The sequence below is a fragment of the Oryzias melastigma genome, linkage group LG20, assembly GCF_002922805.2.
Source record: "Oryzias melastigma strain HK-1 linkage group LG20, ASM292280v2, whole genome shotgun sequence".
In the NCBI taxonomy this organism is placed as follows: Eukaryota; Metazoa; Chordata; class Actinopteri; order Beloniformes; family Adrianichthyidae; genus Oryzias; species Oryzias melastigma.
In genome coordinates, this window is record NC_050531.1 from 3991121 (window position 1) to 4015163 (window position 24043).

Sequence of the window (24043 nt, forward strand, 5' to 3'; positions counted from 1 at the left end):
TATTCTATTTTATTCTTACCAGGGAAAAAAAATCCCATTGAGATCCATGGATCTCTTATTTTCATGGGAGTCCTGGTTAAGAGGCAAAAATTCCACACACTCAAAACAGGTCATAGAATTAAAATACACTATAAATAAATAAATATAATGAATTAAAACAGAATAAAACACAGTAAGTAGTTAAACACAGTCATAGATTAGTGATTTTGTTTCCATAACCATCTAACTGAGGCAAAGTTGTGAGCTTTGAAAACTGGATTGTTTATTGGAGAAACTCTGTAGGTGCCCTGTGTCATTTCCCATCATCCCTTTGGTCACACTCGCTTACAGCCCCTCTCAGCCTATCCAGACTGCATTTTTTGTGTGCTCCTGATTCACAACAATTTGAATAAATAAATATAAAGAAATACAACGTAAGCTTAATCTTCTTAATAATACTGGATGTCTTTTATCATTATAATATTTCTACAAGAACATGTCGATAATGCTATCGTGCAATCATTTTGTTGTGCCATTAATTAATTGACCTATTTTTAAATCACAAATATTTTTCACCAACTAAAAGCCTAATTTTGAGATATTTTCAGTTCAATTGTGGCACAATAAAACATAAAAATCTGGCTTGATGAAGCTTTCCTAATAGAATACACGTATTACTTAACAAGGTGAAATGTATTTCCTACGTTAAAAATACGATCTTTTTCAAACTGCATTTTTCATCTGCTCCAGTTTCACAATCATATTCATATCCTGAGTGTTTATATTATACCTAATAGGTATTTATTCTGTACACACTGAATTTTTACATAGTACCTAAAGACTTATTGTTTGTTAAAGGTATTTACTATGTGTAACAAGATACTAATTAAACACAAACTACCGTTGGAGTACTTTGCCCATAATAAATTTCTACTTACTTAGTGAGCTTGTGTGTTTCATGGTACTCAACCATATGTAAGAAGATGGGTAATTACATAGTACTTTTGTCTTACCTTATTGTGTTTTCATGGTACTTACACTGCTCTCATTATTAGTAAATCCTACTTATTGTATGTGAATTTTACCTTTTAAGTTATAGAGTATTTTGTGTTACTTTAAAGGAGACAGTACTTACACAGAGACCACCTCTTAAGTACATTGAAACTACATTGCAAAATAAAGTACTACAAAAGACACATTAACACAACATGAAAATACCCAGTAGGTACAACACAAGTATGACCCAAATAATACAACATAAATACACAACAAGTAGATGTAAATACCGATTTGGTACAAAAAGTTAATATGCAAGTACCCATTAGGTACACAAAAGTACCATGCAAATACCCTGTAACCCATTTTCATTACAGAAGTTGTCTTATAGTGACATTATTTTAGTTAAAATGTTTATACCAGATTTTAAAACTTCAAATCTTTCAGTACTTTCTCTAAGTCCTTTTGGTTTCATTCAGAGATTCACAGTAAAAGGTTCAGGATTTGGGATCTTGTATTTCCAGCCTCGTCTTCAGATCTCCTTTTAAATCCCACTTTTTTTAAAATGATCCAAATTGACATGAATTTGAGATCTTAAATAGATGATGGTAGTGTCTGACAGTATCAAGCAGAATCCAATCCTCTGTACAGATTAAACAGAGCTGGAAAGTGGATTATGATTTGTGCTGTAGAAGGATTCAAACTTTAAAACTCTGTGCTTTTATTTTTTAGGGAATGGAGTACTTGTAGATTTGTATTGGAATCATAACATTTAATATTTGACATTTTTTCTCAGTTCAGGTCAGGTAAAAATGGTAAAATGTCCAGATTTTCCCCTGAAAGAAATGACAGTCAGAGAGTTGATGGACATGTTTGTCATGGAATCGGATGCTGCTTCTGCCGGATGGCAACTCTCTAAAGTTCCACTGACAAAGAGGAACCCAGACTACTTTTTTTAGTATGTAGTCGCTTAAACAAATCAAACTGAGTCACAGCCATTTAATTCTCCACCACTGGTGGTCCGAGGACGTCCAGAACTCTGTCCTCAACTCATTCAGGAGACGCCACGGTGTCACCAGCCAAGAGAAATGAACTCTCCTCCATGACTGAGGTCTGCTGCGGAGCACTTTCTGGAACACCTCATCAGGAAGGAGTCCAGGTGGTATTCTCACCATCCGTCCTCACCTGGCTTCTCAGGGTACAGATTTAGGCTCCTCCCCAGGGGTGTGGCTTCTCTTTCTGTATATGAAAGAAACTTGCACTGATGCACTCGAATAAACTTAAAGGCTAAATTAGCCAAAACAGCTAGCATGTAGCTGAAATATTTGCTAAAATCTAAAGCAGCCTAAAAAACTAAAAGAAGAAAAAAAAAGAAAAAAAAGCTTAAATTAGCCAAAACAGCTAGCTTGTTGCTAAAATATTGGCCAAAGTCTAAAACAGCCTAAAAAAATTTGAAAAAAAACCTAAATTAGCCAAAATAGCTAGCGTGTAAATATTAGCCTAACTCCAAAACAACCTAAAAACAAACCAAAAAAAGCACAAATTAGCCAAAACAGCTATCATGTAGCTGAAATATTAGCTTAAGTCTAAAACGGCCTAAAAAAACAGAAAAAACTTTAAATTAGCCAAAACGCCTAACATGTAAATTTTAGCCTAACTCCAACACGACCTAAAAAACAAAAAAAAAAAGGCTAAATTAGCTAAAACAGATAGCGTGTAAATATTAGCATAACTCCAAAACAGCATAAAAACTTGAAAAGAGGCTAAATTAGCCAAAACAGCTAGCATGTAGCTGAAACATTAGCTAAATTCTAAAACAGCATAAAAAAAGAAAAAAAAGAAAAAAAAGCTTAAATTAGCCAAAACAGCTAGCTTGTTGCTGAAATATTAGCTAAAGTCTAAAACAGCCTAAAATTTTTTTAAAAAGCCTAAATTAGCTAAAATGACTTACATGTAAATATTAGCCTAACTCCAAAACAACCTAAAAACTAAAAATATAAAAGCCTAAATTAGCCAAAACAGCTAGCGTGTAAATATTAGCATAACTCCAAAACAACATAAAAACTTAAAAAGAGGCTAAATTAGCTAAAATAGTTAGCATGTTGCTGAAACATTAGCTAAACTCTAAAATAGCCTAAAAAATGCCAAAATAGTCCAAAAGGTTAGCAGAATGCTAATTTTTAAACTTTAAAAATGTAACTTTTTAACATAATGATGAATAATAAAAAGGCAGGAATATTATTCCAGAATAAATCAACTTAAACCTTAAATAACTTTCAATATTTTAATCTCCATAAAAATGTATTTTGTCAAAATTATACAAGTTAAAAATAAGTGTGATATAACATCGGGCCATTATTAACAACAAAATAAAATCTGGAGGGCCGGATAGAATTACCCGTGTATGTTAAACTCAGAGTTTTGTAAATCTCCACCCTGTGAGATGAACAGAAATGTCCCTGCTGTGACGTTCTCCTGAATTCCGTGATCTCGTTACATGTAAGGAACAAATAAGAAATCTGCTCTGTGAGGTAAAACTCTAAGGTTTGATTAGTATGCATCCCTTCATGTGGCAAAATGGTGCATTTAAGAGCTGCCTAACCAGGAAATGAGAGAATAGAGGAAAAAAATGAGAAGAAAGAACAGAACAATGTCAAAGGATACTGAGGAGGACGGATTCATTTACAAAAGGCTCCGGGAAGCGTTAATTAAGCCAGCCACAGAAATGGTAAAAAGTGCTGAGTCCTGGAGACACAAAATATTTATTCATCAGCCCATTAATGTTTAATTCCTCTTTTTTCTCCTATTTTTAAAGTAGAGAGAGCGGGAAAAGCTTTGAACATTTGACCCCACATGCAGAAGAGCGGAGCGTAGAGAGAAGCCGCGGGGATCGTCTTGATCATTAAGAATCAGCAGCAGAGAGCTGGTTATTCTGCCTCCTTTATCATAGGCTGTTCCACAAAACTGTGACCACACAACATCTTAACGGATATTTGTTTTTCAAGATTCAAACACTTTAACCTCAAGCAGCGGATCTTTCTGAATCCATCTCTGGAGCGTTTGACCCATCAGAAGCTGCCGCCGTTCACGGTGGCGCGCTTGATTTGTCTGCTGCCTCATTATACGCCAACAAACGAGTTGCCAATCATGACAATATATTGTCTGGTTTTATCTCAGGAACTCATCAAGTCAACCCAATTAAAAGCTGCAACGAGAAAGACATTGGCAGGGAACAGGGCTCTCATTCAGTTAATTCATGATTGCCAATTAAAATAGAATAGCGTACAAAGTTGTAAAGCTGTCAGGAGGGCCAGGCTAAATTACCCTTTCCACTTTGAATGATGGATGTGTTCATTGCTCGGCCTTATCTTATTTATTCTCCGGGTAGAAGAGGATGAACGGACGCGGCAGAGTTTAAAGAAGGAAATACAAAAGGTTTCTTCTTTAAACTTTAAAGCATTTACATTTGCAGACAAAATAAAATCTATTCTGGTCCGGTTTCTTAAAGGCCAAAAATCTCACTTTATCAGTTAAAAATGTACAAAATTTATGCTTTTTTTGGACAAATAAGCATTTATTTATAAATTTAGTTGTTTAAATATTACAATAATTGAAATGCAACAGTGGCTATATGTTTCTATATATAGCAGTTATAACTTATTTTACTTTAGACATCAGCACACCTTATTTCCTTTCAAAATAAAACCCACTCTGTGTCAAAAAATGACTGAAAATAATTTAGAGTTTTGTGATTTATTTTTTTTTTACTAAATAGATTTTAATAAAATGTTGTTTTCTTATATTAAAATGCAAAACGGTCAAGCATTATATATTTCTTTTATCATTAGGATTTTAGTGTGCTTTTATTTCCTTTTTATCTAAAAAAACATTTTAGTAGAATCTATTTAGGAAAAAGAAAAAACACTCTAAATTATTTTCAATCATTTTAAACCACATTTGTTCAAAACTTTAACCACTTTGCTGTAATTTTCCCCCAAAAACAATCAGAAACTTTTATTTAACAAAGTATAAATTAAAACAAAATTTTAACGAACATTTCTCCAGAATTTCTGAAAGTAAATTAAACCTTTTTTGCTTAGTTGTTTAACAATTTAAACAGAAAGGACAAAACTGAACTATCTAATCTCTTATTTATTTAGGAGATAATTTTTCATTAAAGCTAAAGAGTCCCAATAAAGGAATAAAAAAGCAACATGTGGCTCTGGAGCTGCAGGTTGCAGACTTAATCCAGTGTGAACAGACCAGGAGTCTGTTCACACTGGATTAAGTCTGCTTAATTTGGTTTGGATTAGGCCCCAAACCTTGTGTTTGGTCTGTATTTGGACTGCCGTCAACCTTCTCCCCATCGTCATGTGCCCGCGCTCCTAATGTAGGATTTCTAAGGTCCAATCTGAATTCTTCCCTTCCCTCCAAACAGAGTTATTCAAATTTCAGAATTCTGACGTCACTGTCATCAATAATCACCATTAACATTGCCACACATTGAGAAATTTTCAATAATTGTGTGAATGTTTGGTAAGGATTCACACTATAGTGATTCTCTGCTCCTTTCAGCACGTAAAAACTCAATCAGACTTGCAGCGATTTCTTGGTATCAAAATGTTCATGTCGTTCAGGACATTACTGCTTGTATTTTTGGTATTCATAAACTGTATAATTTTTGAAATGTTGAGCAAAATATGCCCCATTGGAAAAGAATTAAAGTCTTCAAATGTCAAAATTTTCAGTAGATTAGCAACAAGCCTAGAAATTTATCCATGGGCTATGTTTCCATTATTTTATAGTAATTTTCAAATTACCAAATATTTTGGCAACATGCTAAAGTTTTTGGATAATTTTTTTTTATCTACTGAAGTTTAGGTTAATTTAGAAATTTGTGTATTTTAGCGACAGGCTAATGTTTCTAACTAATTTCGTTTACTGAGAAATTTTAAGCTATTTTGGAATTTAGCTAGTGTTTTAGCAACGACTTAACATTGTTTGGCTAATGTTTTTGATGCTAATTTGGAGTTCAGCTAATTTTTAGCACCATGCTAAAGTTTTGGCTAATTTGTTAGCTAGTGGCTTTTTTTTTTTTTTTTTTGGCTAATTTAGAGTTTAGCTTCAATTTTAGCGACAGGCTAACATTTTTGACTAATTTAGTTTACTGAGGAGTTTTAGGCTATTTAGGAGTTCAGGTAGTATTAAGGCAACAAGCTAACTTTTTTTTTGGCTAATTTGGAATTTACTGATGTTTTTATGGCTAATTTAGAGTTTAATTTCTATTTTAGCAACAGTCTAATGTTTTTGACTAATTTTGTTTACTGAGGAATTTTAGGCTATTTTGGAGTTTAGCTATTGTTTTAGCAACAAGCTAACTTTTTTTTTTGGCTAATTTGGAATCTATTAATTTTTTAATGGTAATTTGGAGTTTAGCTCATTTTTAGCTACATGCTAGCGTTTTGACTAATTTGTTAGCCAGTAAAGTTGTTTTTGGCTAATTTAGAGTTTAGCTTCAATTTTAGCGACAGGCTAACATTTTTGACTAATTTAGTTTACTGAGGAGTTTTAGGCTATTTAGGAGTTCAGGTAGTATTAAGGCAACAAGCTAACTTTTTTTTTGGCTAATTTGGAATTTACTGATGTTTTTATGGCTAATTTAGAGTTTAATTTCTATTTTAGCAACAGTCTAATGTTTTTGACTAATTTTGTTTACTGAGGAATTTTAGGCTATTTTGGAGTTTAGCTATTGTTTTAGCAACAAGCTAACTTTTTTTTTTGGCTAATTTGGAATCTATTAATTTTTTAATGGTAATTTGGAGTTTAGCTCATTTTTAGCTACATGCTAGCGTTTTGACTAATTTGTTAGCCAGTAAAGTTGTTTTTGGCTAATTTAGAGTTTAGCTTCAATTTTAGCGACAGGCTTTTGTTTTTGACTAATTTAGTTTGCTGAGGAATTTAGGCTATTTAGCCATTTAGCTAGCATTAAAGCAACGAGCTAACTTTTTTTTTGGTTAATTTGGAATCTACCGATGTTTTTGAGGCTAATTTGGAGTTTAGCTCATATTTAAGTAACACTAAATATTTTTTCAAAACCGGCATGTATTGGGGATTTTAAGCAATTTTACCAAAACTTTTTCAGAAATTTAGGTCAACTTTAGCGCTCTTTCATAGTTCTTTAATGGAATTTCCAGACTTTAAGCAAATTTAACATTTTGCAAATAGCTTTTGCATTTCCAACAAATCCCTTGAGCAATTAAAGTAAATTGCTTCACCATTTTTAGCAAAAAGCTTCAACATCTTCAGGGACTATTTTAAGCCAGTAACAGAACAGAACTAAAGAACAGAACTAAAACATTCTAAAAATTAAACCAATAAATAGTCTATCCTCTCCACACCTCTACAGTTCAGACTGTAGAGGTGTGGAATAAAAAGTCACGTTCTATGTGGGTCTCGACATGATAGTGTTTGGGCCAAATGTGGAGGCGGGCCGGATCCGGCCCACGGGCCGTAGTTTAAGAACCCCTGGTCTGCGTGAATCAGATGTTTCCAGTCTGAATCCCCTCTAAAGAGTACAGTGGAATTAAATATTAATGTTCATGTTCCTTATTTTTACAATGTACAACCTAATCTAACAACTTCTCCCGGTTGCACCCCTGTTGTACACCATTGATGGAGTAATTACGGCGTGTCAGTCTGACGTTTGTCACATTTTTAAAGGCTGAAAATTGATAGCTCACATTAATTTTCCCTCTTTCAAAATGACCTTTAATTTTACTCGCCAAATGCCCGCTCTCCGCCGCCAGCCACACCCCTCCGGTTCCCGCTCCTGAAATAATATGTCAAACTGCTTTGATGACAGCGCTGAAAGATAGCTGTTTGCAAGACGGGAACATCTCAAAGCCTTTTGCTGAATTTCAACGTCCATCAAAGTCATTATCATTCAGAGAATAAAGCCAACCCCTTCTGCTTTATTTCCCTTTGCAATTTGTTCCTCTGGTTTTTTTTTTTCCTTCTTCCCCCTGAGAGTTTCTGGAGAAAGCAAAACAATCCGTGGAACACGGCGGGGGAGAGTGATGGTTTCCATTTGGTGTTCCTGCAGCCAAGTTTGTTCTGGTCCTCAGGAGAAGTGCTCCACAGGCTGGGCTCATTGCAGCAGATTAAAAGAGAGTGTCACTAATGTCACCCAGCTGAGGGATCAATGGCAAAGAGGAAGAAATGAAAGCTGTGACGGACACGGACGGCCACATCGGCTCCTGTCACCGCGTGTCTCTTCAGAGCCTTCTCTTCATCCTGGCAGCCGTCGGGGCCCGAGGGGAGGGGGGTCTGTCAGCTGAAGCCAGCATGGCCCCCGGCACATTCCTGAACTTTGGTGAAGCCCGTGGGAGCTTCTCTTAAAAAAAAAAAACAAAAAAAAAAACGAGAAATCTCACAAAGTTTCAGGATATCGTCTCAATCGACGTCTGCACTAAAGGACGGTTTGTCCAGAGAAAAACTGAACACAGAGCAGTTAATAAGTAACATGATATTTCTCCGTCTTTTAATCATAGTGATAATTTCATCTTTATTTCATCTTTATTTCAAATACTGATTGCATCAGTCTATCAGACAATGGGTTTAATCACCAGTCCTCATTTCCCTCCCTTGCATTGTCCCCTCTCTCTTATTGCCTATAAAAAAAATAAAAACTTTACATATAATGATTTGTCTTGTTTGAAGTGTTTGTGATGAAGGAAAAATGCTTTGATAACCCTTTAAATCTGCAAAAAAAACATACCTGTTGGCACTTATTGTAGAACACTGAAGAAAGATGTAAAAATATTTGTCAATGCAGCAAGTCAAGAAATCTTATAATAAAATATGAAAGAAAACTGTTAAAATATAGAAACAGAGTTCCACATAAACACTAAAAAAAAGGAAAAATAAACTAATAAAGATGTTAGATGGAATTACTTCAAATTAAGAAACTATGTCCAAGAAAACAACACTTAAAAAAAAAAAACATTTTGGGTAAAACGGGTTATTCATAATTAAAAGACCTTGAAGATAGATCCAAAGATGACTTTAATAAATCCTCATAAAATCATTGAAACTACATCTGAAAAAGTAAAAACAGATTTAATGTGACTTCTCTGTGTTAGGAAGTAATTCTATTTATTAAAATTAACTTAAAATTAAGCAATTTCAGTTTTTTGAGTCTCTAAATCAAATTTGTACGGAGCCCCTAACGTAACATCGGAAAATAAAAAAAAAAAAAAATTAATTAAAAAAAAAAATACTAACCGGTCCACACCACTTACTATCTGGTGCGCACCACTTACTGACTCATCATCAGCATTGGCATTAGCATTGGTGCCCACTAGATAGTAAGTGGTGCGCACCACTTACTATCTAGTGGGCACCACTTACTATCTGGTGGGCACCACTTACTATCTGGTGGGCACCACTTACTATCTGGTGGGCACCACTTACTATCTGGTGGGCACCACTTACTAACTGGTGCGCACCACTTACTATCTGGTGCGCACCACTTACTAACTGGTGGGCACATAAGTAGTTCCCACCAGTTACTGATTGTTTTTTTTTTTTTATTTTTTTACACTTTAATTTTTTTTACCGATGTCCCTTTAGGGGCTCCATAAATTTGTACGGAGCCCCTAAAGGGACATAGGAAAAAAAAATTTAAGTTAAAAAAAAAAAATTACTAACTGGTGCGCACCACTTACTATCTGTGGCGCACCAGTTAGTAATTTTTTTTTTTTTAACTTAAATTTTTTTTTTCCCGATGTCCCTTTAGGGGCTCCGTAAATTTGTCTTATAATTACTTTTATTTATTTTAGTATTTCCTAATAAGACATGAAACTCTCCAATGTGCTGATTTTGAGAAAAGCTTTGAAAGGTTTAAAAAAAAAAAGGTTAAAATAATTTAAACCCGTCTAAAAACAAGGTTTTAAATGTTGCAAACAGTTTGCATTGAAGTCACTTTTATAAAAATAAAAGACTGAATCTAAATTGAAGAAGACCTTCCTAAATGCTCAAAACGTCAATACTCAGCGCCTGTCTTTCATTGTGCTGGTTGATCAAATCCACCAGTTGTCGGTTTTTCCTTTTTCTTTTCACCAGCATGAGAGTTCAGCCGTTGCGGGGGCTCCGCCCTCGGCTTGAAAAGACACCATTTGATTTTGGGCACCAGGACGTTTCTTGCCTGAGACAAACAACACCAGGACTCTTGGCCATGCTGTTCGTGTTTACCTGTGTCTTTCAAGTGGAATGAAAAGGCGACACTTGTTACATGGTGGCCGGGAGACGGGGAGTCTTCTGGAGGCAGACAGAATGCAGATTCTTGTGGCGCGGGGGGAAAGGAAAGGATGTGGAAGGCAGAGGAGCAAGCAGATGAAGGGATGCGGGAAATAACGATCTTTTTGCCAACCATGAGTGCTATTGCTCGGCTGGAGTGAATGCTACAAGGCTGGCTTTTTCAGGCTGACTGCTGGAGCATGTGAACACACATCTCCCCCTCCATGGGAGAGGAGGTTGTCACGACAAAGCCCATGCCTGCGCCTCTTTTTTATTTCTTTTCCTGTCCCTTCCTGTTTCTCAACAGCCTCCGCCTGATGCCGTCCTCATTTCGGTCCTGCGTGTTTTGTGTCTTTCTGCGTGTGACGGAAGGGGACATTCCTTCTGTTTTTCCTCTAATGCTGGAGGAGAAGCATCCGGCGGATGAGGGGAAAGTTTACTAACAACAAAATTCATAAGAATGAGAGTTTTCAAGCAGAAATGCAGCTAAAACCAGGCTAATGTGACTATCTGTTTTTTTTAGGGATGTCCCGATCAGGTTTTTTTGGGCCCGATTCCGAGTCATTTGATTTTGTGTATCTGCCGATACCGAGTCCCAATCCGATACTTTTACAAAAAAAAATGTAAAACATGGATAAACTGAAGAAACAGATTAGTGTTGTCCCTTATTTATATTTCATTAACATTCTTTTATCATTAAAAACTTAAATAAAACACTTCTGTGAAGTAGCTTTAATAAACAAGTATAAATACAGCAAATATAAACTAGGAAAAAAAATTCTTGTTACATAAGTGATAATTAGTCATGTGATGAAGTTTAGTGACTTTAGCTTTAATATCTTTAGAGCTATGGAACATTTTTGACCAAATATGATTCCTGTCCTCATTTAGTAATATATATATATATAAATAATTATTATAATCACATACTTCTCCAATATATGCTTGAAATATAAATTATGAAATATGTATATTCTCTACATAATAACATAGAAGGCTGCTAGAAGTTAGAAGCTGGGGAAAGTATGGTGCACTGGGGCTCTGTCCTCTTTTCCATCTACTTCTCCTCTCCTCTACTTTTTTATTTACTTCTAATTGTATGCCTTTGTTGGTGGTGCAGTATAATTCACATGTTTTTCCTTCTTTCCGACTCCCCTGTGGGAGACCGGGAGAGATTGCAGTTTCCGGGAGACTTGTTGGTGATCCTGACGAAGCCCCGCCCATCTGGATGAAGCCCCGACACCATCCTGCATCTCTGAGTGGGAGTGATTCCTGGTGGGTCGTCTGTCCTCCTGCTCCTGGTCGTGGACTGCAGTTCTGCTTCATCTGGACTATGGACTTAATCATCACTCGTCCCTCAGCTCTATATGAATGAACTCTACTCATATATGCAGTTTTAGCAGCTAACTTTTCTTTAACCGTTCTGGTATCGCCTGTCCGTCCTGGGATGGGATCTCTCCCTCATGTGGGAATCCCTAAGGTTTCTTCTTTTTTTCCTGACTCAGGTGTTTTTTTAGGAGTTTTTCCTTACCGCGAGGGAGGGTCTAAGGACAGGGATGACCGTTCTTTATAGTCTGTTTAGTTTTTACCTATTGTGCATATTTTATGACTCCATCTGTGCATCTGTAAAAACTACAGGCATGAAGCCCAATGAGGCAAATTGAATTTGTGATATTGGGCTATATAAATAAAATTGAATTGAATTGAAATTAGAATTCTTAAAAATAAATTATAAGACTTTGTTTTAGCATAAAATTTGATGAGTGTTCATGAATAGCTGATATCATTATTAGTTTTAATTTATTAGTTGTATTTATTTATTTTTAAGATTATGTGCTTCTTTATTAAGTTGTTAAGACATCAAATTTTCTGTTTTATTACCACAGTAGTTAATTTTCTTAACTGTTATTTCTCTGTCAGATAAATAAAACAGGCATATCAAAGGACAGCTCGGGTCCTAAGGAGTAAAATCACGGCGCTAGCATGTAGCAGTTAGCAGCTGCTGTTTAGCCATCTGTCTGCAGCATGAAGAGCTTCACATTAAAAAGAAAAAAACACTTTCTTTTTCTGTTGGAATACCTTTAGAGGTTGTTGTTTGAGTTATGACAAACCAATAGAGACACTTGCTGTCAGTTTAGAGCGTTTTTAAAAGAGTTCTTGATCCCGGAAGTTAGCTTTCTAGCTAGCTTTGTTTACAAGTTATCCTTCTGCTTGAGCGTCTGCCGTTTTCTGCTGCTGACATTTTGTGATCTTTTCATGACATGCAGACTTCTTGTGGAGTATTTATACGGAATGATAAGATGAAATATAAAGCTCTGATCATAATGAGAATAAATTAAATATCCGATCCTGATCGGACAAAGTAGTCCGATCACGTGATCGGCCCCGATTTCCAATCACGTGATCGGATCGGGACATCCCTAGTTTTTTTCTTTTTTTCTGTATTTTTTTTTGTTTTCTAGGATATAGATTCTATTTAGTCGTTTTTACAATAGAGTAAAATAAACCTATGGTATTTTCTAATATTATTTATCACTTTATTTCATTTAAATCACATGTGTAAAAGTTAAGGATAATTAAATAATTATATAATAATCATTATATGATGATGAAAAACATGTTAAAAACATAAAAAAACACAATTTTCAAACGAGTGAGTATTTAATAATCAAGGATCTGATATTTTTAACACCAAAAGAGCCATTCAGGCCCGGTTCTGATGGACCAGAACCCAGCAGGAGCCTCAAAGCTAAAAAGCTTTGTTTGTGTTATTGCTCCTCCTATGATATTTATGGATACTTTTATGAATAAAAACAGAAATACTAGAAGAAAACAGCATTTGTTCCTAAATATGAAACTTCCTTCCACCTTTGACAGAACCACATATGAGTTCATATTAATGATATTCAGGAAGCTGCAGCTTTTTTCAACGAAAATCGTATCTTTGCGTCAATCATTTCCCTATATCACAGGTGTTTATGTAAACACCTGGAGATAAACATGATTAAATGCTTTATGATTCAATAGAAGAAGGATATAAAGAAAGTACATATTTTTCTTCTCTGGTCAACAATGAAATGTTGTTTTGCAAGAATTGTGCTTTGGATATATTTTTAATAATAAGCAAAGCTTTTAGAAGTTAAAAGTTTTTACTCACATTTTATCAATATGTGAAGTTTGTGCATTCTGGATGAACGGACGTTTTATGTTGTGTAAAGTTATAGCTTATTTTTGCCTTAAATAATAATAATAATAGTGATTATTCATAATATTTTAGCCTAGAAACTCTGTAAAAAATGAAGCGTTGAATCAATAAGCAGAAGCTTTTGTTACATTTAAAAATATTAGTTTGTATCAAATTACATTTTTATGTTATACCATAAACTCAAAATTGTAATTTGATTCAAACTAATATTTTTTAATGTAACATTTTTTAAATTAATCTAACATTTCAATATTTACAGTGTATATTAAACAGACAAAACCACCTTCAAAGAAAAAAAAACAAACACATTTTCTTATTAACTAAAGATGAACAACCTACATTTGTAAAAAAAAATATTCAAAACCTTTCTGCTTGGCAGAGCGTGCAGCATCTGCTCATTAACCTGTTGTTATTTTAATTTTGGGGAAGCGTATGTCGGAATATTTCCGCTTGGATTGCACACTAACCTCGCCTTGTTACACTAAAAACCAAAGTTAGGTCAGGAGTTTAATTTGAAATTGTCCCTATTTTGCCGTCTGGTCTGCACGTTACTCTTATTATGACTCGTTTTACAGTTTAATTGCGTCTGCATGACTTGCAAGAGAGCTAGATCTCCTATAATTAGCTTTACTCTGGATCTAATTTGAGTTTGTCTCCAGGAATAAAGACGACACAAATGATTATGAATTCTGTTTCTTATCGTCTCCGGGAAAGTCTTTACATTTAGAATAGAGAAGGAGGGAAAAATGATGATTAGTGATTATATTGATCGTCTGACTGATGGATAAAATCAGGATTAATAATAAAGACGACCATAACATCAGCTGATGATCTCATTGTGATGATGCTACAGTCAAAAAATCTCCAGGTTTGTTCCAGTCCCGTCAGGATGGATGAAGACATGTTCTACTTTCATAGGTCTGCTACTTGTTCTTGGAAAATGAGTGAAAACTGTGATTTTGACCTCCATCTTTCAGTTTTTCCTGCCTTTCTAAACCGGCAGAGACATGATCCCTCTGGCGTGTCCAAAGTCTGGAGGGAGGTTTCCAAACCTGTTCCAATTGCTTCTCCTTGATGTGTAGGAATGACGCTTTGACTTAGACTTTCCTCTGTGACTCTAGCTCTTCTGAAAGCTCAAAAAGGGGGGAATTAAGGGTTTTTATACAAAATGAAGTTTTTAATACTTTTATATTTTGCATGACGTGGACCGGTCCTCGGGATCCGTCCAGTATCTGTACCTAAACCCGGTACCGGTACCCTAATCTAGTACCGGAAACAAACTGGTACCAGACTGATACCGGGTTAGATTACTGGTGCTGGGTTAGTGCAGGGGTCCCCAAACTACGGCCCGCGGGCCGGTCCGGCCCTCCTCCATATTTGGCCCGGGCCCCCAAACTGTTTTGGCTAAAGTAGAAATTTTTCCAGTTTTTTTTTTAGGCTAATTTGTTTTTTAGCCAATATTTCAGTTATATGCTAACTGTTTTGGCTAAATTAGGCTTTTTTCAGTTTTGTAGGCAAATCTTGAGTTTAGCTAATATTTTAGCTTTATGCTAGCTGTTTTGGCAAAATTAGGCTTATTTTAGTTTTTTAGGCTAATTTGGAGTTTAGCTAAAATTTCAGCTACATGCTAGCTGTTTTGTCTGATTTAGGCTTTTTTCAGTATTTAAGCTAATTTGGAGTTTAGCTAATATTTTAGCTTTATGCTAGCTGTTTTGGCTAATTTAGAATTTTTTTGAGTTTTTTTCAGCTTATTTGGTGCGCTAATATCTAAGCTAGCTGTCAGCTTCACCGTTTTCAACTATCAGCTTCAGCGTTTTTAGCTATTAATTTAAGCATCTTCAACTATTAATCTATCGCAGGTAATGCCATATATCTAGTTTTTTTATGTTTTAGTATTATTTTTTCTGTGAAGATTACAGAAATTAATTATTTTGAATTTGGCTATGTGTGGCTTTAGGCTGTGATTGTTACACTTTTTATGTTAGCATACAAACCGACCCCGCCCCCCATCAGAGAAGAAAACAGTTATGTGGCCCTCACAAGAAAAAGTTTGGTGACCTTTGGGTTAGTGTATCGGTGTGCTCCGTGTCCCCGTACTGGATCCTTCCGGTTCGCGGTCCAGGGGTTGGGGACCCTTGATTTAACGTCAAAAAACAACAATTTGGGGAAACCTAAAACGTGCAGAGATCCTTAACAAAACGATAATATGTGAGGAGTTGGGAGTGAGAAACTGTGGGCTGTGAAGTGACCAAAGGGAAATCTGTGTTCAGGAATAACTGAGAAATCCAGTAAATCATTTGAAATCATAGAAACTATGACAATATTAGAAATATAACTTCCTTCATGAGCAAACAAGCAGTAAAAAACTGCAAATGGAGAAGAAAAAGCCTTGTAGTCTTAAAGTTCTTGATAAAATACAGGTTGTTATTTAACAACATCACGTTGATTTTCTGGGATAATTCTCCAGACTGAACCGCTCCACTCACTCTTTCTTGTCTGGACAGGGGTCTCCGTCAGACACAGGTGTGCCTCGAGAACCGCAACGCCTCTCCCGTTCGGAGACACGGAGAGCGCTAAATCCTCGCAAGTGGGCGGGTCATTAGGATTCGGATCAGGATGCTGTCTCGCTCCACACAAACTGAGGTGAATGAACATGTCTGTCCACAGCGAGGAGCTTCTATTTCAGAAGCTGCAGCCGTGCGCCTGGAGGGAAATTACCCAGAATGACCTTTGCACTTGTCTGTTATCCACATCTCGAGTATTTACCACAATATTTTCCTCCCCTTAAGGCTTTCGGTCCAGATCCTCACGAGGAAGATGTCACTTCACTTTTTGAATCGGTTATATTGCTATATGAGTGATGCCGCGAGTTCATGATAAACTTCCAGCTGCATTGATTATTCACACAGATGCAGCAGATTGTCCTTGAAGAATGACTGTCTCTGCTGTGCTGGCAGCCACTGTCACCAAGTCATAATTCTGCTGGCGCGCAAAATCTCCTCCCCAAGCATGTCAACATTCTACGTTACAATCTCCAAACCTGGATCGCAGAAGATGTGAGGGAAAAACGTCTAAAAATAAAGATAAAAACCCTTCAAAGTAAAGGCTTTGACATCTCTGTAAAACAAGTTCCAAGCCGCAACTCAGCAAGATTTCTCCCCGATAATCTGCTTAACCCTCCAGGGAACAGTTGAGGTTCAGGATAAATTAGTATAATCTCATTGAATGTGGTGGCTTCAGCCAGCGAGGGAAAGTATCCACCTTCATCTTCTTCTGCCTGACACACAACGAGGATATGACCATCACAATCAATACCACCAATCCCTCCTGATTAGGTCATCCATTAGTTCCCTTGATCTTTTAACCTTCTTCCGCTGGATCCGATGGAAATCTAATCTCTATACTCGCTAGGTGATTTGCTCAAACCCTGATTTTCAAAGGGGGGATGTTCTGGCGTATGCAAATAAGTCCGGCCTTTGTATTTCGGTGGTGGTGCCGGAGTCGTCAACACCCCGGCCTTGTCTCTTGAACATCAAGGCCTCTCTGCGGCTCCCGATCTGAAGCTTTGTCTCCTCGTGAACTCAAAGTACACTGAAACGCCGGCTCGCACGCAATCTGCTATGCAAAACCCACGCTGGCGGAGCCTCGGGGAGTGGAGCGCTGGCCCTGATATGTCTGAGCTCCACAGAAAGAAAAATCAATCAACAAAAAAAAACTATTACCAGGGCATTTTAGCTTGTGTGCAAAAGTCTGTCCGCAATTACGGAGTAAGAAAGCAGCCAAAGATACTTCAGGAAAATGTGAATGGACTGCAGTTTGAGGATAATTAAGAATCAAGTCCGTGCTGTGAAAAAGGTCACTCGCTTTGAGTCTTTAATGTCGGAGCTGAAACACTTGAAAGCTAAAACAAAATAAAAGCAGAATGAAAATGTAAAACGTTGAGCTGTGGAGCATCCGTATCCCACGACGATTCTCAGTTTGTGCCCGATGCTCCTGATGGCTAACACGTGTTATGACAGCTCTGCAGTTCTTCTCCAGAGGGGGAATCAATATCTTGTTTGGAGCAGAAATTGGACAGTCGCTGCTACAATCACTACCTCTCAGTGATAGTAAATAGTTATAATTAAAATAATAATGTCACAAATGGGATGTTCATGAAAGAAAGACGTGAAACTATCAGAGCCAAAGGAAAGCAACTGAGAAGTGTTAAGAAGTTAAATTTATCTGTGATAAATGTATTTGTGAACAAGAAAAAAGAACACAAAATGTTTTTACTGCAACCACAAATTTGTCACAAGGTATTTCTAGAAACTTTTATTGTTTCACAAGTACAATGTTTATATAATCAGTTAGCGATATTTCGGAGTGCTTTTCCTAATTGGTCAGAATTTTATTGAAACATGTAAAAGTTACCTTTGATGTTACATATAATTTTTATTATTATTTTTTTTAATTTTGTTTATTTATTTGTTCTTTTCAGTTAGAATGTACAATACATATAATCTACTTAAAGATCAGGACTAGGATGAAGTCTTATAAATTTCTACCCCATTCTTATTATTTCATATGGTACAAAAAGATGACTAAATTAGTGAGTATAATCAAAACAAACACAAAATAACAATAATACAATCTGGAACACTATATTTAATGCTGTAAATCAAATCAATCATTATGTTTTTACATTTAAACTTAAAAAAGCAAAACTTAAACACTTTTTCAGGTCAATATCTAAGAAAAATTCATTTTTTTAACCCCAGAAAAGGAAATAGTCATTTGTTTAAGAGTAGTTTTTACTTTAGGTGGTTTAAAGTCATAATTTATTCCACTATTTCCTTCATTTGTGACAAAAAGATTCAGTAAATTACATGCCAACATAACATTTTTGGTCTTAAACATGACCAGCAGAGTCCGCAAAGAACATAAATCTTTAAATTTGAGTATTCTTGACTTAAAAAAATGTGTGCTCATTGTAAGGAGTCCTATGGATCATCCGTACTGATTTTTCTTTTACAAAATTATTAAAGATTCTAGGTTTGTATCATTAGATTTACCCTAGGCGTAGATCTCCACACAATATGAAAAATATGGTAAAATCAAGGAGAAATACAAAATATGCTTAGATTGGTAATTTAACAAATATTTAACTTTGTTGAAAATTGCCAGATTTTTACTTATTTTTTATATAACAAATATTCAATTCTAAATTTTCATCAACAATAATCCCCAAAATCCATTGATATAAGTAGAAACCAAGTTTCATTAGTTTTAAAATTAAGACAATAATGTCGATAGCTGTAAACAACAAACACTGACCACGTCAATACTGAGTATTTCCACTATTTGTCACAATGACAGCTCGACAGCGACGACTCGTCCTCCTTACTGTCCTCATGATGTTGTTTTGAGGCGCTTCACTCTGCAGGTCACTTGGGGGTCAATCATCTGCTCTCTGCTTCAGATAGTCCCAGACGTGCTCTATGGGGTCAGGGGTCAAATGGCCAAAGAGTCACTCCCACTTCCTGTAGTCCAGTATTGACTATTCTGGGACACTGGTGTAGCGTTATCGTCCATGAACAGGAAGTTGGGAGTGTTGGGGTAAATGGTTCTATGATGCATCTAACCTCCAGCGACTGGGCCGTCTGCAATAACCAAATGGGTTTTCTCTGACTAGTAAGGCCTACCCAGACTGTTGCACCATGAGGACCATTACCTTGGCCTCTCCAGCAGTGCCGACAACCGTCATTTCTATGCCAGGGGATGCTCATCAATGAACAGGACAGTAGATAATTGCTGTGTGGTCTTCACTGCAAATGTGTCTTGATGTTAGTAGAGTCGCCTAAACGGCCATCTGGCTTTCAAGTCAAAGTGGTGGAGTCAAATGGTTTGTCTGGAAACCCCCTAGTACCTCTCACATCTCGTAAATTGGCCGCTGTGGCGTTAATCTGAGGTCAGAGGTTCTAGGGTACCAGTCATAGGTGGGACTCCACTCCACACAAACTTGTCCAGTAGTTCTGTTTCTTGAATGAATGAATGAATGAAATGGATTATTTCAAGCAACCAGGTCATAATACATTACATATCGCTTAATAAATCACAAGTAGATCGCTTGAAAGGGAGTGGAAGGAAGCGAACTTATATAATCCCACCCAGACTCGACCATACCATTTTCTCTACATGAATCATCAATATCCGGTTCAGGACTTAATATCAAATATTAATAGATTCAGACTATTAAGGATCATTAATATCATTGATGTAATCAAATCTCAAAGAATTTGTGCAGAATCAGTGCTTCATCACAGCTTAGGAACAGGTTTAAGGCCACATAATCGTTCTCATTTCAAGGGAATTGTGTTTGTTCTGCAGCTCAGCTCAGAGTTCACATCCAGTGTTTTTTTTTTAGTTCACATTTCCCATTTTGCTTGAATTAAAGGGTCAAACTTGCGTAATCCCACAGTTCTCAAAGTCTTTCATGGATTTTATTTCCAGAGGCCTCGTCTGGTCCGGTGGTCCAAGTGGTTTCACAAAGATTCTGGAGTTCTGGATCCACATAATCATAGGAACCTCGCATGCTTCGCCAGATCAGCGTGATATTTAGAAAGATGTTCATTGAGATACACCATAGACCCCTTCAGGTGTTTGCGTTGTTTCATTTGAGCTATCTCGTGCTTTCGATTCACAAACCTGATCAGGATCACTGGTTTATCTGTATTCTTTCTCCGAGGAAGCGGATGACAGACCTCAACAGTATTTAGGTCCAAGGAAATCCCTTTAGATGCAAGAAATTTCTTGATGCAATTCTACTGATGACACTTTGAGAACCATCGAGTTCACCGGCAACATCTGACCACCTACTACCAACTCAAAGGCCCTACGGCCAGGCAGCACTGCTCAGTCTTGTGCTTTTGTGGTTGTTTGAAAGATAAACCTGTAATGAATTTCTGGCAAAATCAGCTTTTTATCACTGCAGAATGTTGACATTGATGCCACGTTGAATAGGTTTTTCTTCTTCTTTGTTTTTGGTCCCAATAAGTAAGACATAGTGGGGCTATTATGTGGAAATCACAAATGTATGAATTGAAAGAGACACTGTGAATGTCACCGAGTATTTCTCAATATCTCTAACTTATTTTGAGTAGATGATGTATTTGTACTAGCTGTTTAACACAATGTATCCTTAGAGTTTGAAACTTTCTAAATTCATACTTTTAAACCTTCTTACATTAGATTCCACCAAAATATTAAAAATTCTAAAAACCCAATTAAAAGAAATGGCAAATGTCTAAGTGCAGTGTATGAGTTTGGCAGCAAACTTGAGTGGGATGTTGGGCGACTTCTCCTTGGCAGCATTCTCTGGGTTTTTAAGGTTTTTCTTCTGCGTCTCTGCAGAGTCTGGCTTCCAGCACAAATTGAACCGGTTGGCCCTGAGGTCTGGCTTGGCTGCTCCAAAATGTCGGTACTGGAGCCCACTCACTAAGCATTTCTTTATCATTTTGGCTGGATTGTTCTGATCACATCTTGGGAAAGGCTCAAATGTTGCCCAAGGCCAAGTCTCCCTGCACACTGCCTGATGTTTTCCTGAAGCATCCAGCAAGATGTCAGATGGATAATTTATCCAGGTTATGCAACTGTAAGGCAGTTTCTTTTATGCCTTTATTTGTGTGGTGAGACTAGATGAAGCGTTTTAGGGTTTATTAGACAAGAGAAAGAAAAGAAAAAAAAACACAAGCTGAACAGTATGAAAACACTAAACTGTTTTATTGGTGTGGATTTAGCACATCATAAAAGTAAAAGTGTGGGGAAAGAAAACGGATGTTAAATAATCTTTGCTAATGTGAATAATTTGCAGTTCTAATACAAAAAAAATATGTTTTCTGTGTTTGTTAGAGCTGAAAGGCAGTAAAAATACACATTTGACAGAAACATTTTAGGTTTTGATTATCTTCTCAAGGTGTACTCAGATCCAGGTGTAGAAAAACTACAAAATATGTCATTTTTTAGCAATCAAGTTTGAGAATTAGTGTTCTAAAAATTAATTGATATTATCTAGAAGTTATTTTTTAACGCTCTCACCTCACAGAGATTTTTGGTTGTAATCCTGGCTGGGTCCTTTTTTAAATCAAGGATCAGATTAAGCAGTTTATTAGTATGAAAAATGACAAAAACAGACCTCTGGAGTCACGTCGTCACATCCTCATCCCGGACAAACCCCCAGATTGTTGAGACATGAACCATGTTGCCCCAAAAATATCTCCAAGAGTTTTTTGATGAGGAAAAAGTACAATTAAATTAAAGATCAGATCAAACAGCTTTTTTGCATGAATAATGCCAAAAACCGACCTCTAGAGTGATGGTGTCACGTCCTCATCCCGGACGAGCCCCCAAATTGCTGAGATGTGAAACCTGTTGCACTAAGAGCATGTCCTTGAGTTTGTTGATGAGGAAAAGCCTATTTAAATTAAGAATCAGATTAAGCTTCTTATTAGGATGAATGAACAAACCTCTTGAATAATGTCGTCACATCCTCATCCCGGACAAACCCCCAAATTGTTGAGTGATGAGCCCTTTTTTCAAAAGTTTTGCTTATCAACCAACTCAGAAAAAACATTTTCTGAGTTGGTTGATTAGGAAAACGCGCAATTAAATCAAGGATCAGCAATTTAAGGGAATTAGTTAACATAGATGACTGTAGAGTCATGCCGTCACATACTCATCCTGGACGAGTCCCCAAATTGTTGAGACGTGAATCCTGATGCCATAAGAACATCTTCTCTAGACGGTTGATGAAAAAAAAAGATTAAATTAAGGATCAGATTAAAAAGCCTTTTTGACTAAAGGATGCCACAAACCGACCTCTGGGGTTATGCTCTCACATCCACATCCTGGACGAGCCCCTAAATTGTTGAACCCTGTCTTGCTAGGAAAACCTCCTAAGTTGGTTGATGAGAAAAAGCACAATTAAATTAAGGATTGAAATAAGCATCCTTTTAGCATGAATAATTCCAAAAACAGATTTCTGGAGTCATGCCGTCATAACCACTTCCCGGACGAGCCCCCAAATTGTTGAGAGATGAACAGTGTTGCCCCAAAAACATTTTCCCAAATTGGTTGATGAGGAAAAGTACAATTAAATTAAGGATCAGATTAAGTAGTTTAGTAGCATGAAAGTGGCAAAAAACAGATGTCTGGAGTCATGCCGTCATAACCACTTCCCGGACGAGCCCCCAAATTGTTGAGAGATGAACAGTGTTGCCCCAAAAACATTTTCCCAAATTGGTTGATGAGGAAAAGTACAATTAAATTAAGGATCAGATTAAGCAGTTTAGTAGCATGAAAGTGGCAAAAAACAGATGTCTGGAGTCATGTCGTCACATCCTCATCCCGGACGAGCCCCCACAATTGTTGAGACATGAACCCTGCTGCCCTAAGTAGTGCTCTCGAGTTGATTGATAAGGAAAAGCACAGTTAAATTAAGGATCAGATTAACCAGTTTATTTGTATGAAAAATGCTAAAAACAGACCCCTGGAGTCATGGCGTCAGATCCTCATCCCGGACGAGCCCCCAAATTGTTGAGACGTGAACCCTGTTGCCATAATTGCATCTTCTCGAATTGGTTGATGAGGAAAAGCACAATTGAATTAAGGATCAGATTAAGCAGTTTAGTAGTATGAAAGTGGCAACAAACAGATGTCTGGAGTCATGTCGTCACATCCTCATCCCGGACGAGACCCCAAATTGTTGAGACATGATTCCTGTTGCCCTACGTACATCTTCTCAAGTTGGTTGATGAGGAAAAACACTGTTTAATTAAGGATCAGATTAAGCAGTTTATTCATATGAAAAATGCCAAAAACAGACCTCTGGAGTCATGTTGTCACATCCTCATCCCGGACAAGCCCCAAATTGTTGAAACATAAACCAAGTTTTCCTAAAAACATGTCCCAAGTTGGTTAACAAGTAAAAAGTGCACTTAAATTAAAGATTAGATTAAGAAGTTTAGTTGTATGAATAATGCCACAAACAGACCTCTGGAGTCATTCCCAAACATACTCATACCGGACGAGCCCCCAAATTGTTGAGACGTGAACATTGTTGCCATAAGTGCATCTTCTCAAGTTGGTTGTTGAGAAACAAAAGCTCGATTAAATTAAGGATCAGATCAAGCACTTTATTAGCATGAATAATTCCAAAAACAGACATGCAGTCACATGCGTCATAGCACGTTTCTCGTTACTTCCCCAAACACACAACTACTGTTTAAGCATCCTGAGTGTTTAGATTCCACTGATGATGTGACACATGTTTAGTCGTCTGTCTTCCAGGGAGGCAGAAGGTAAAAACATTAAAACCTTGTCTTTTCTGTGCATGAACTAAAGATATTAGCCTGCTTAAATAATTTGGATTTTACATCTTACATTATTCATTCATTTACCATTAAAAAACGGATTAATATCAAATTTTTTTAGAGAAAGTCTTCTAGATCAGTGGTCCCCAACCACCGGGCCGCGGACCGGTACCGGGCCGCAGACCCATTGCCACCGGGCCGCGGAAGAATTTAGGGA